Source organism: Ceratotherium simum, chromosome 36 (assembly GCF_057802395.1).
Source record: "Ceratotherium simum simum isolate JZ-2026a chromosome 36, ASM5780239v1, whole genome shotgun sequence".
NCBI classification, from domain to species: domain Eukaryota; kingdom Metazoa; phylum Chordata; class Mammalia; order Perissodactyla; family Rhinocerotidae; genus Ceratotherium; species Ceratotherium simum.
This window is the reverse complement of record NC_141935.1, coordinates 8679010-8693682: the sequence shown is the minus strand read 5'-3', so window position 1 is coordinate 8693682 and position 14673 is coordinate 8679010. Positions and strand designations below refer to the sequence as shown.

General features: G+C 39.8%; 1 long non-coding RNA gene across 2 annotated transcripts in view; it reads left to right on the top strand.

Annotated features, from left to right (window-relative positions):
• Positions 1–14673, top strand: part of LOC147912344 (uncharacterized) — a 170723-nt gene that overhangs the window by 119602 nt on the left and 36448 nt on the right. Inside the window, exons 1-2 of one of the 2 annotated variants that reach the window (XR_015550014.1) lie at positions 11981–12200; positions 13089–13187. The exons of the other annotated variant lie outside the window; for it this stretch is intronic. This is a non-coding gene — a long non-coding RNA (uncharacterized LOC147912344). Of the gene's footprint in view, positions 1–11980; positions 12201–13088; positions 13188–14673 lie in introns of those variants that run through there. 2 annotated transcript variants of the gene reach the window in all.

The following is a 14673-nucleotide window of genomic DNA, read 5'->3' as shown; positions in this document are numbered from 1 at the left end:
ACATAGACATGTCGTCTTTCCATAATGCAACCCACAACAGGCGTGCAGCGTGTGCAGCAGATAGACCAGCAGCTGTGATGACTGCCTGGAAGCCTGGCTTTGAAGCAAAAGCAGAACTGTTTTAGATAAGATGAAAAATTGAGCCCCACATGGAAGCAAACCTTCACTTAGGAAAATAAAAACCAGATCATTTGGATTTCAAAGACTGTATCCTGTTCTTCTTTTCCGCACCCTGTGCTTAAGATTCTCCCGGATCAGTTTATAAACTTCAGCCCCACTCGGGCTTTTTTAAGGTCAGAAGCATGCTGAGAATTTTATGATACCAGGAATGCCACCTGGAGCTTTTGTATTCCAGGACAGTGTCGGAAGGAAAAGAGCCTGTCTCGGTGATTACTTTTATTTTTGGGTCCACTTCTTTCCTGTCATCTCTCCCCTCTCTCCTTCTACCCCTAATACTCTAAAGATGGCAGATAGGCAGGATTCATAACTAGGTTTGCAAGGAAAAAAACCCCTAATCTTTACTCAACCTAGGGGAATTGCTAAGCAATCAGAAGTTAGCTAATGAGCACAAATAGACCATCTATTCTTGAAGATGCAATGGAGAAAAACATCTAAAATAAACTCTGGGGGAGGAGGAGAGAAGAAAGAGATTCACACTCCCCCATACTCTTCCGTATTTCCAAAATGCTGAGAGAAAAGTGAGGGATTACTTGAAAAATTAAGAAGTTAAAGTTTGAATAAAATAATTATTTCGATGAAGGGAAGCTGTTGATTAAATAAAAAAATGACAAAATATAGAAGAGTTCTAGGAAGACAAGTGAGAGGATATGCTTTTTTTTTTTAAACAGATTTTTAATTTATTTATTTATTTATTTTTTGTGTGTGGAAGATCAGCCCTGACCTAACATCCGTGCTAATCCTCGTCTTTTTGCTGAGGAAGACCAGCTCTGAGCTAACATCTATTGCCAATCCTCCTCCTTTCCCCCGCCGCCCCCAAAGCCCCTGTAGATAGTTGTATGTCATAGTTGCACGTCCTTCTAGTTGCTGTATGTGGGACACAGCCTCAGCGTGGCCGGAGAAGCGGTGCGTCGGTGCGTGCCCGGGATCCGAACCCGGGCCACCAGCAGCGGAGTGCGTGCACTTAACCGCTAAGCCACGGGGCCGGCCCGAGGATATGCTTTATATAAATGTCCCAATCTTCTGAAACATAAAACTGTCTGAGGTGCCATCTTAAAAGTTACCAAGAAAAAAGCTCTTGTTATTATAGAAGAAAATTCTAGAATATTAAACCAAAAGAGAAAAACAACTCGTTTATCTGATGACAATCAGTGTTAAACTTGATTTATATTCTTCTAAATCTATTTAACAATTCAATTGATATATTTGAAGTGGAATCTTGAAACTTTGAAACTCTATCAATATTTGTTAGGGAGGATGTATTATTGCACCAATAGCAACGATTTTTCTAAATCTTTCCTTTAAAATTTTTACCTCATCTCCAGATGATGTTAGGTGAAAAAAGAGAAAACTAACAGAATCTGGGGAGGCTGGATCCATCTACATCAGTGGTATAGGAGAGGGGAACCAGAACCCTCTAGGGCTGAGTAGGAGGGAGAGGTTTGAAGAGACAGAATAGTTTTAGGATGTGAGAAAAGCAGAGACGAGAGGAAAGGAGAATTCCAGAAGTGTGACCGAGTTAAAATTGGATCCTCTTTGAAGTACTTTGAGGTGCATGAGTAAGTATTGGAATGCATTTTCCATTTACTTTTGGCTCTTCCTTGAGTGCAGCAGAGTGGCCATTGTGCCACATGGAACCCCCCCGCCCCCATGTTTAGATTAGAGTTAGTAATAATCTCCATGATGGGCTCTAGTAATGAGCATCTTTGATAGCAGTATCATAGCTTTTGTAAAAATTCGTCGTTGAATTACTTAAATCCTTTGACTGTCCAATGATAATTTGAAAATGATTGGTTTTTTCCTCACAGTCCTCCTGGCCATAAACGTAGTTAAATGGATTAGCTTTTGTAATGATTTGTTGGACAGTGAGTAGAGGGTAGGAGATAATTGTTTTTGCATATTTTTCAGTATCTTGCTAGTACGCTTCTATATGAATTATATGGCCTATTTGGGTATTTGCTAAGAGGCATGGAAGGAGTCAAGTTGGGAATATGACTCTTCTAATTCTGTTAAAGTATTTTTCTGGTTTCTTAAGGCCTCTGGGCTCTATATTTCTTAGGCACTGAAAATTATGCTACTTGAGCAATTCTTTGGGAATGTCTGGGCATCAGTCCAGGCACCTGCAGGGCTGGCTCATGCAAAACAGAGAAATACAGGCGATTTATCTTTGGCACTTTCCTTTTCGGTGTCCCTGGTTTCTTGCTGTGTCTCAGCCGTCAAGGATTATCCTGCCATTTGTAACTTGTCCTTCGTGCCCGTTAGGGGTGAGTGAATGTGACCCTGTAGGAATAAGTTTTTTGGATAGGAGACCCTATAAGACTAAAAAGCCTTTCCTAAGAAACATCGTTCATTCTTTCATCCATCCATCCATTCATTCATTCAATTCCTGTGTAATGACCAGGCAGTGATAATGATGAGTTCACACTTTCTGAGCACTTAGCATGTCCCAGGAACTATTCTAGGCACTTTGTGTGTATTACAAGCTCATTTCACCTTCACAACAACTCTATGAGACAGAAACTACTGTCCTCATTTTCTGGATGAGGTAACAGGAGGGAACATTGCACAGCTTTCCCCAGGCTCCACAGTTAGGAAGCGATTGACCTAGGACTGGACAGGCAATCTGGCTCCGGGGCTGCCTGGTTCTCCACACTTCCTATTTCTCGAATCAGGCAGCGTGCTCGTTACTGAGGATGTCACGGTGAGCGAGCGAGACACTGTTCTCCAAGGGTGTAATTGAAATCACTTTTGTGAGTCCCTGTCTTGCGTTTGGCACTGTTTCAGAGTCATTTTTGGGGGTGGGAAGCCAGGAGTCAGGAAATGATTAGATGCACCTTCAATGACACCTTAACAGTAGGGTCGGGAAGCTTGCTTTATGCAGAATTAAAGTACTTCATATGATCCTCGCTTTTCCAGCTTTTCTAAAAATAGTTACCATTAGTGACACATGTGCCAGACGAAAAGTTCAGTGTTCAGAGTTGTTTCATGTAAATACTTTAAAATACCTAGTTTTGAACTCTCCGTAAAACTTCTGACATCAATATTTCTCCGATGTTTATGAAGCAAATAATTATTACAATTGCTGCAATCAGATCAATATCCCTGAGATCGAGGTTCAAATGCACTCAAGCTCATTCCAATGTTGAACCTTTCTGCCTCAGGCAACCGTTTTCCTGAAAAAACTATGCAGATGTGTTTGAAACACTGTGGAAACTCTTCTTTGGCTTCACATTCTTGCCTAAGAAAGACATTGGTGCAACTAGAAGGATGTGCAACTATGACATACAACTATCTACTGGGGCTTTGGGGAAAAAAATAAATAAATAAATAAAATTATAGAAAGACATTGGTATGATGCCGTTGGTGGAGAGCAGTGTTTCTCAGCCCTGGCTACATATTTTAGTCACCTGAAGCATTAAAAAATTCATACTGTTACCTGTCCCTGTCCAGAGTTTCTGATTTAATTGGTCTAGGGTAGAGCCCTCACTCCAGACACTTTTACAAACACCGGAGGGAACATTAAGATGTTGAATGCTACTGAATTAGGGTGTAGAAATCATTTCATTTCCCTCTCTCCGTGTCTTTTACTGTCTTTCCACTCTTAGAACTGTACATTAATTAATGAAAACCATTTTAAAAAATGAGTCAAGAAATAAACCCCAGATAGAAATGGTTTATAAGTGATCAATAATTTTATATTTGGCTCGTTTTTAATATTCAAGGCATAGCTAAATGGCATCATTAGAATCAAAATTAAATTATAGCACAGCTGTGTTAATTATGAAAACAGATTAAAGCTTGAGTCCTTCTCATTTGGTTTCCTTATTTTGAGGCAGGCTTCTGTGTTTTTTTCTTTACCCTCCCTTTCCCCATTCCCTCTTCCTCTCGCTCCATTTAACATTTTATGGGTATACAAAAGCTTGACGTTATTGTGGCTTCCTCAAGGTCTTTCACAGGTGCCACGAGACACACTTTGCATTCCTTATCTGCAAGAAGGCAGAGTGTGAAGAGTAAGGAAGATTAAAAACAAAGTTTAATGATATATACCCTCACTTTTGGGTTTAATCTGTGCCTGAAGATATTGTGACCTAAATTGCAAAATATATTCGAGTTGCAGAAAAGGCAACTGCTCAGGTTCACTCTTAGCAAGTGCAAGTTGAACTCCATGGAATATGGAATAGGAGAAATTATTTACAATGTATTCAGTTGCCAACCCCTTCCTTTGGGCTGAAAGAATATGCATTTGTATTCCTGTTCTATTCTATTATGCTCTTCAATCTTTCATTGTCCCTTAGGACAGGGAGAGAGTGTTAGAAGGAAAGAGATGCTTGCTAAGCTCCCAGTCCCAGGCAGAATGAATAATGTGAATAAAATACATGTTTAGCCCAACAGCTATCCTAAGTGGTACATAAATAAATAGTATACAATAATAGATTTTGTACGGTGCAATTATTTTTATTCAGAAGTGTAGATACATGGACATACCATATCTAAAAACACAGGAAATTCCTTTTCTTTCTCTTTGGAAACCATATTAGCCCTTTTGGAAAAGCAGCTGGACTCGAAATGATTATTATGTAGAGGCCAAGAATATGACTTGAAACTATAACAGTTTTCTTTGTCATTACTATGAACCGTAAAGAAGAAAGTGGGTTTAGTGATTAGTCATATCGTGAACTGTTCCATCTGAGCGACCATGTAAAGCTGCCTCCATAAATAAAGAGAAAGTAGAAAACTAGTAACTTGCTCTGAAAAATAGCAGGATCCTTGAAAAATTTTCAACTTTGTTTTTAATAGGATCTTCAAAATGGAAACTGATAGGCGTGAAGGTATTACTTTTACATTTCCTTTTTAATGTTTAATCATGAAAGTATTGATCTATTTCATAATATCCTTTGCTGCTGATGCATTTCACAATTGGTATCACATTTTATCACTGGAATATCATGTTTCTGTAAGTGGTTATGATCTTCCAAAGTTAATGTTTACTGTTCAAATAGCAATTGGCTATTTCTATGATCATGAACCAGTGCTTTGGGTAGTTAATTTTGAATGGAATCAATAATAGAGCAAACCAGGTACCATTTTGGTAGAAAAGTTTGCTTTCGGAAGTGATATTTTCAACCTGCCTTAAAAATTGCTGCCAAAGCCATTATTCTTCACCTAATGAGAGACTTTCCTGGACTCTTAATGAATCCAGCCATTCTCCAGTGCAGTGTTCAATACTGACTTGTGGACTGTGCTGTTCCATACCGGAACTGAAATTCATCAATGCCTGTCTTGTTGGTAAAATCATTAGGAAGCAATGCATTATTAAAGAGTTTTTCAGACACACAGGGCTTGGAATTGCTATTGATAACAAATGTTGCTAATGTTTTCCTGCAAAATAGCATAGTGAAAAGCCATGGATCTAAAGCTTCAAGCAGTTTTGAGAGCATAGAGTGGAATATGTAACTCCTTGTGGTAGGTGTGAACCTTGAGTGATGGCTTCCTTGCTGTTACCTAGAAGCACATAGGAATTGGACCAACGATGACGGCATCTCCAGAAAAAGTATTATAGTATTGAATTTCTTTCCCGTGAAAAAACTCTGTAGGGTTAAAGGCTTTTCATTTAGATGAGCTGTTCTACTGCCTTCATTGAAGAATACTGGGTCCAGAGGTCAGTGGATAAATAGAGCCCTTCAGTTGCTCAGTTTGAAGTCTGTTGATTTTTTGAGCACTGGTAAGGAAAAGCAACATAGCTATAAAAAAGTACAAGCTTCAAATATCGTGTTGTATTTTCTTTTTTTTTTTTTTAATTTTTTGTTTATTGCAGTAACATTGGTTTATAACATTGTAAAAATTTCAGGTGTACATCATTGTACTTCTATTTCTGCATAGATTACATCATGTTCACCACCCAAATACTAATTACAACCCATCACCACACACATGTACCAAATTATCCCTTTCACCCTCCTCCCTCCTCCCTTCCCCTCTGGTAACCACCAATCCAATCTCTGTCCCTATGTGTTTGTTTATTGTTGTTATTATCTACTACTTAATGAAGGAAATCATACGGTATTTGACCTTCTCCCTCTGACTTATTTCACTTTGCATTATACCCTCAATGTCCATCCACGATGTCACAAATGGCTGGATTTCATCATTTCTTATGGCTGAGTAGTATTCCATTGTGTATATATACCACATCTTCTTTATCCATTCGTCCCTTGATGGGCACTTAGGTTGCTTCCAAGTCTTGGCTATTGTGAATAACGCTGCAATGAACACAGGGGTGCATGTACCTTTACAAATTGGTGTTTTCAAGTTCTTTGGGTAAATACCCAGCAGTGGGATGGCTGGATCATATGGTAGTTCTATCCTTGATTTTTTGAGGAATCTCCATACTGTTTTCCACAGTGGCTGCACCAGTTTGCACTCCCACCAGCAGTGTATGAGAGTTCCCTTCTCTCCACATCCTCTCCAACACATGTTGTTTCCTGTCTTGTTAATTATAGCCATTCTGACGGGCGTCAGGTGATATCTCATTGTAGTTTTGATTTGCATTTCCTTGATAGTTAATGATTTTGAACATCTTTTCATGTGTCTGTTGGCCATCTGTATATCTTCTTTGGAGAAATGTCTGTTCAGGTCTTTTGCCCATTTTTTAATTGGGTTGGTAGTTTTTTTGTTGGTAAGATGCATGAGTTCTTTATATATTTTGGAGATTAAGCCCTTATCAGAAGTATGGTTTGCAAATATCTTCTCCCAATTGTTAGGTTGTCTTTTCGTTTTGTTGACGGTTTCCTTTGCTGTGCAGAAGCTTTTTAGTTTGATGTAGTCCCATTTGTTTATTTTTTCTATTGTTTCTCTTGCCCGGTCAGACGTGGTGTTTGAGAAGATGTTGCTAAGACTGATGTCGAAGAGCGTACTGCCTATGTTTTCTTCTAGAAGTTTCACAGTTTCAGGTCTTACATTTAAGTCTTTAATCCATTTGGAGTTAATTTTTGTATATGGTGTAAGGTAAGGGTCTACTTTCATTTTTTTGCATATGGCTATCCAGTTTTCCCAACACCATTTGTTGAAGAGACTTTCTTTTCCCCATTGTATGTTCTTGGCTCCTTTGTCAAAGATTAGCTGTCCATAGATGTGTGGGTTTATTTCTGGGCTTTCGATTCTATTCCATTGATCTGTGTGTCTGTTTTTGTGCCAGTACCATGCTGTTTTGGTTACTATAGCTTTGTAGTATATTTTGAAATCAGGGAGTGTGATACCTCCAGACTTTGTTCTTTTTTCTTAGGATTCCTTTAGCTATTCGAGGTCTTTTGTTGTTCCATATAAATTTTAGGATTCTTTGTTCTATTTCTGTGAAAAATGTTGTTGGAACTTTGATAGGGATTGCATTGAATCTATAGATGGCTTTAGGAAGTATGGACATCTTAACTATGTTAATTCTTCCAGTCCAAGAGCACGGAATATCTTTCCATTTCTTTGTGTCTTCTTCAATTTCTTTCAGAAATGTTTTATAGTTTTCTGTGTACAGATCTTTCACCTCTTCGGTTAAGTTTATTCCTAGGTATTTTATTCTTTTTGTTGCAATTGTAAATGGGATGGTATTCTTAATTTCTCTTTCTGCTACTTCGTTGTTAGTGTACAGAAATGCAACTGATTTTTGTATGTTGATTTTGTATCCTGCAACTTTACCATACTCGTTTATTACTTCTAAAAGTTTTCTGGTGGATTCTTTGGGGTTTTCTATATATAAAATCATGTCATCTGCAAATAGTGACAGTTTCACTTCTTTCTTTCCAATTTGGATCCCTTTTATTTCTTTCTCTTGCCTGATTGCTCTGGCTAGGACTTCCAGTACTATGTTAAATAGGAGTGGTGACAGTGGGCATCCTTGTCTGGTTCCTGTTCTTAGAGGGATGGCTTTCAGTTTTTCACCATTGAGGATGATATTAGCTGTGGGTTTCTCATATATGGTCTTTATTATGTTGAGGTACTTTCCTTCTATACCCATTTTATTCAGAGTTTTTATCATAAATGGATGCTGTATCTTGTCAAATGCTTTCTCTGCATCTATTGAGATGATCATGTGATTTTTATTCTTCATTTTATTAATGTGGTGTATTACGTTGATTGATTTGCGAATGTTAAACCATCCCTGCATCCCTGGAATAAATCCCACTTGATCATGGTGTATAATCTTTTAACGTATTGTTGTATGCGATTTGCTAGTATTTTATTGAGGATTTTTGCATCGATGTTCATCAGTGATATTGGCCTGTAATTTTCTTTTTTTGTGTTGTCCTTGTCTGGTTTTGGTATCAGGGTAATGTCAGCTTCGTAGAATGAGTTAGGGAGCTTCCCCCCCTCCTCAATTTTTTGGAAGAGTTTGAGAAGGATGGGTATTAAGTCTTCTTTGAATGTTTGGTAGAATTCACCAGGGAAGCCGTCTGGTCCTGGACTTTTATTTTTGGGGAGGTTTTTGATTACTGTTTCGATCTCCTTACTGGTGATTGGTCTATTCAAATTCTCTACTTCTTCTTGATCCAGTTTTGGAAGGTTGTATGATTCTAAGAATTTATCCATTTCTTCCAGATTGTCGAATTGGTTGGCATATAGCTTTTCATAGTATTGTCTAATAATCTTTTGTATTTCTGAGGTGTCTGTTGTAACCTCTCCTCTTTCATTTCTGATTTTACTTATTTGTGCCTTCTCTCTTTTTTTCTTGGTGAGTCTAGCTAAAGGTTTGTCAATTTTGTTGATCTTTTCAAAGAACCAGCTCTTGGTTTTATTAATTTTTTCTATTGTTTTTTTGGTCTCTATTTCATTTATTTCTGCTCTGATTTTTATGATTTCCCTTCTTCTACTGATTTTGGGCTTTGTTTGTTCTTCTTTTTCCAATTCCTTCAGGTGCATTGTTAGATTGTTTATTTGAGATTTTTCTTGTTTGTTGAGATAGGCCTGTATTGCTATAAACTTCCCTCTTAGAACTGCTTTTGCTGTATCCCATAAATTCTGGCATGTCGTATTTTCATTTTGATTTGTCTCCAGGTATTTTTTGATTTCTTCTTTGATTTCTTCGTTAACCCAGTCGTTGTTCAGTAGCATTTTGTTTAATCTCCACGTATTTGTGGCTTTTCTGATTTTCTTCCTATAGTTGATTTCTAGTTTCATATTGTTGTGGTCAGAAAAGATGCTTGGTATTATTTCAATCTTCTGAAATTTATGGAGACTTGTTTTGTGGCCTAATATGTGATCAGTCCTGGAGAATGTTCCATGTGCCTTTGAAAAGAACGTGTATTCTTCGGTTTTTGGATGGAATGCTCTGTATATATCTACTAGGTCCATCTGTTGTAGTGTGTCGTTTAAGGCCAATGTTTCCTTATTGATCTTCTGTTTGGATGATCTATCCGTTGGTGTAAGTGGAGTGTTCAAGTCCCCTACTATTATTGTGTTACTGTCTATTTCTGTTTTTATGTCTGTTAATAATTGCTTTATATATTTAGATGCACCTACATTGGGTGCGTAGATATTTACAAGTGTTATATCCTCTTGTTGGATTGTTCCCTTGATCATTATGTAATGCCCTTCTTTGTCTCTTTTTACAGTTTTTGTTTTAAAGTCTATTTTGTCTGATATGAGTACTGCTACCCCAGCTTTCTTTTCATTGCCATTTGCGTGGAGTATCTTTTTCCATCCCTTCACTTTCAGTTTGTGAGTGTCTTTAGGTCTGAAGTATGTCTCTTGTATGCAGCATATATATGGGTCTCGTTTTTTTATCCAGTCAGCCACCCTATGCCTTTTAATTGGAGCATTTAGTCCATTGACGTTTAAAGTAGCTATTGATAAGTATGTACTTACTGCCATTTTTTAACTTTTTTTTTTTTTCTCAGTGTTTTAGTAGTCCTTCTCTGTTCCTTTCTTCTTCTATACAGAATTGATGGTCACTTTAGTTTGACCTCTGTCTGAAAGCTGTACTCTTTAACTCTCCTCCTCCCTCATGTTTTTGATATCATATCTAACCTCTTTGTTGTGCATTTGTATCCATTACGTTCTAATCATGGAAATAGATAATTTTTCCTATTTGTGGTCTTTTCTTTTCTTTTCCCCTTAAATCAGTCCCTTTAACATTTCTTGTAGCACTGGTTTCTTGGTGACAAACTCCTTTAATTTTTGCTTATCTGGGAAAATTTTGATCTCTCCTTCCATTTTGAATGATAACCTTGCTGGGTAGAGTATTCTTGGCTGTAAGTTTTTTCCTTTTAGCACTTTAAATATATCGTGCCATTCTCTTCTAGCCTGTAAGGTTTCTGCAGAGAAGTCAGCTGATAGCCTTATGGGGTTTCCTTTGTAAATAACTTGACATTCTCTTGCGGCTTTTAGGATTCTCTCTTTATCTTTAATTCTGGACATTTTGATTATGATGTGTCTTGGTGTGGGCCTCTTTGGGTTTATCTTGTTTGGGGCTCTCTGTGCTTCCTGTACCTGGATGTCTGTTTCCTTCCTTAGATTAGGGAAGTTTTCATCTATTATTTCTTGAAATAGATTCTCTGCCCCCTTGTCTCGCTCTTCTCCTTCCGGGACACCTATAACACGGATGTTAGTGCGCTTGATGTTGTCCCAGAGGTCCCTTAGACTGTCCTCAGTCTTTTTAATTCTTTTCTCTTTTACCTGTTCACCTCGGGTAATTTCTTCTAGTCTTTCGTCCAGCTCACAGTTCCGTTCTTCTGTATCCTCTACTCTGCTTTTGAGTCCCTCTAATGAATTTTTCATTTCCAGTATTGTATTCTTCATTTCTGATTGGTTCTTTTTTATATCTTCCATTTCTTTGTTGACATTCTCACTGAGTTCATCTATTCTTCTCCCCAGATCAGTGAGCATCCTTAACACTCTTAGTTTGAACTCTCTGTCAGGTAGGTTGCTCATTTCTGTTTCACTTAGTTCCTTTTCTGGGGTTTTGTCCTGTTCCCTTACTTGGAATGTATTCTTTTGCCTCCTCATTTTGCCTCTTTCCCTGTGCTTGTGTCTACGTATTAGGTAGGTCAGCTACGTCTCCTGCTCTTGGATAGGTGACCTTATGTAAGTGATGCCTTAGGAGGCTTCCAGTGTGCTTCTGTCAGTTCTCAATGTTCCAGGGTTGACCCCTATGTGGGCTACGTGTGTCCTTCTATTGTGGCCTGTTAGCTCTCCCTATAGGCGCCCAGGGAGGCCGAGTTATGCTCCTGGTCAGCTGTTGTAATGCTCAGCTGCTTGTAGTTGTTGTGGGCCCTTCAGTCTCTTTATCAGGTGTGGGGATCCCCAGCACAGTTGGCTGCAAGTTCTAATACCACATTTGTGTTGCAGTATTTCTTTTAAGTGAGTAGGCCCCCACCGTGGCAGGTTGTTAGGCTCAGGGCCTTACAATTGCTGTAAGCCTCTAGCCTATTAGGTCTCTTGTCAGCTCTCTGAGGATTGCAGCTGGGTGGGGCTGGCCTCAGGCACAGGAGCACCCAATTGTTTCAGGCTTTGGAAGGTGGGGCAAACCTCCTATGTGGGTCTTTGAGAAGTACAAGTCTTCTGCGGCTGAGAAGCCCTGCCGCCCACAGGTCCACACACACAGTCAACACAGTCCTGCCCCGTGTGAGCGCCCCGACCTCCCCAAGCGGACCCAGTCTCTCCACGGCGGGAGCCCCACACACTCTGCCACCACCCCACACTCTCCACCCGCTCCTTGTGCCCACCCTGCTGTGCTCAAGTCGGCTCAGTTGCCAGGCTGCAGAGAATCCAGTCACCAATCTATGCAGGCCCACAAGTTGCCTGAGGGCTTGTTGTTGGGTGGGGCCAGTCTCTAGGGTGGGCTGCCTGCCCTGGCTGAGCTGGATTAAATCGGTGCTCTAGCGGGTGGGGCAGACCCTGGGCTAGCAGGCCTCAGGGAGAACTCCAAGGGTGTCTGTGTCAGCACGCCCACACCAGGCCACAACAATGGCCACCGCCAATGTCCCAGTCCCTGGAGAGGTCTCACCCCTCACCGAGATGCACACAGGGCCTATTAGGTGAGTCTCTTGTCACCAAAGCACTGTACACCTTTCTTTCTGGTGATTTTAGGGTGCTTCCTGAAACGGGTGAGTTTGCGCGTGGGCCCTTTAAGAGCCAGTTTTAGTTTCTTTGTGAACCGGGTTTTCTGGGGGTACTCCCCAGTGTTTTAGTAGCAGGCACAGTCAGATATTATGGCGCTGGTGTCGATTGTGCTGAGTCCACAAAATGCCCACAGCGGGGGCGCTCCCGGCTCAGGGCCCCGTGCCTCCAGGGAGGCTGCGCACCTGTGAGCTGCTCCCGGCGGCCGTGAAGCTGGCGGCTTGTGAAGGCGGCGTTTTTCCTCTCCGGAAGGGAGCCTCTGCCTCTTCCACCCCAGTTAGGATTGTCCGTTGTTGCAGGAGTTCCTCCTATCCAGTTTTCAGTTCTGTCTCAGGGGTAATTTTGCCACGAGTAGTTGTAAATTGGCTGTGTCCACGGGAGGAGGTGAGTTCCGAGTCTGCTTACGCCACCATCTTGATTCCTCTCCTCGTGTTGTATTTTCTAAGACACACAATTACTCAACTGCTTGTGCTGTCTCTGGCTTTTACACATTTGACCCAATCTTTTAAAACTTTCTGTTTCAGTAATCAGCATTTTCATGGTTGTAGATTTAAAAAGTTTATTTTTATGTTTTCATGTGGGATTCTACTGTGATGGTGAAGGATTTTATTCAATTGCTTGGCTGCATTCTGCCCTGATATTTACAGTTTAAATGACTTTTACCATACTCCAAACACACCTAGCCTAAAAATGATTATCAGTTAGCTGACCTGGAAGCAGTTAGCACAAAGCTGATATTCAGATAAAACTTTTATTTATTTATTACTGAATTCCCTTTGAGTGAATTTGGATCTCATCTATAATAGCAGGAGTTGTGGGAAACTGAATGTTTGCCTGGAGGAGTCTAGTGGAAGGAAGTATGGAGTTCCCAGACCACGTCAGGAGCTACAATGAGAAAGCTGGAGGTATGGTGAAATGAGAGCTGGTGGCAGAGTGGCAATTTATCAAATACTCGAGCTTTTCCATGGCCCAGATGTCTTAAATGTTTTCAGTAGCATACTATTTCAAAAGTAGAATTTTAAGTAACTGACATTATTTTAGGCATTTGTATATGCCAGGTTCTGTCTAAACACCTTGTAGGCATTAATTAATTTAATTCCTACAACAACCCCATGAGGGTAGGTACTATGATTGTCCCCTTTTAAAGAAGGGGGTTATTCTGTTTTTGTACACAGTGATTTACGTGGAGTAGGAAGTGGGGCACGATGGGAAAAATTTTAATCATGTCCACGACTGGGTTTCAGATATATTTGAAGGAGAGTAAGGAATTTGTCAGGGTTTGAAATTAGGCAGTTGGGATCCAGAGCCCTCAGTCTTAACCCTATGCTCTGCAGTGTTACCGTTCTAGGGTTCTAGGCTGGGAGGGGCAAAAGAAATTGTGTACAAATGAGGAAACTGATATGTGAGCTTGCAGTTTAAAAAAATTACCTAAATAACTAGTTTGTGGCAAAACAGAGACTAGAATTCAGGTCTCCTAACACTTCTAGCAATGTATGAGTGGGGACAGAGGCTGGGAATGTGGCTGTACTGTGCCTCTTGTGTGGCTGTGTTGGCGTGATGCCTGTTAGGGGTCAAGACCTCAGTACCATGTCTGCCTCTGCCACTGTCCAGTTTGGTGAGCCAGGTTGGCTTAGCCTCGCTGGGATGTGATTACTTCTTCCTTGAGCAAAAAGTAAAACAAAATCTCTTAGTGTTTTTTTTTAGGAATTTAATTTTTTAGAGCAGTTTTATGTTCACAGCAAAATTGAGAGGAAGGTATAGAAATTTCTCAGATACCCCCACCCAACACATACATCGCTAGGCTTCTTCACTTCTAAAATTCCATGATTCAAATTTACTTTTTTTTTTTTTTAAGGCTCTCTTAAGTTCTCACCTGTTATGAGTCAGCCACTTATGTAAAAGAGGAACTTAAATTTTCTACTGACGGGTAATTTTATTTGACAAATGTAGTGATTCAAGGTTGGGTAGAAATTTGGACTATAAACTTTTTTTCTCAGTTAATGCACAACATCAAAGTTTGCTTTAGCAAAGGTAAATTATAAATAGAAAGAAAACGTATTTATTTTTGAAACTTAGCCTTTTAAAAGTGAGATTTTGAGCCAGTCCTGATGGCCTAGTGGTTAAAGTTGGGCGCACTCACTGCTTTGGCGGCCTGGGTTCGTTTGCCAGTCGCGGAACCACACCACCCATCTGTCAGCTGCCATGCTGTGATGACGGCTCACATAGAAGAACTAGCAAGACTTACAAATAGGATATACAACCATGCACTGGGGCTTTGGGGAGGGAAAACAAAAAAGATACATATATAGAAAAGTGAGATTTTAACATAAATTACCTTAAAATATTTGTACAATATAGCAAATACAGGTACATTAACATAAAAACACTCTT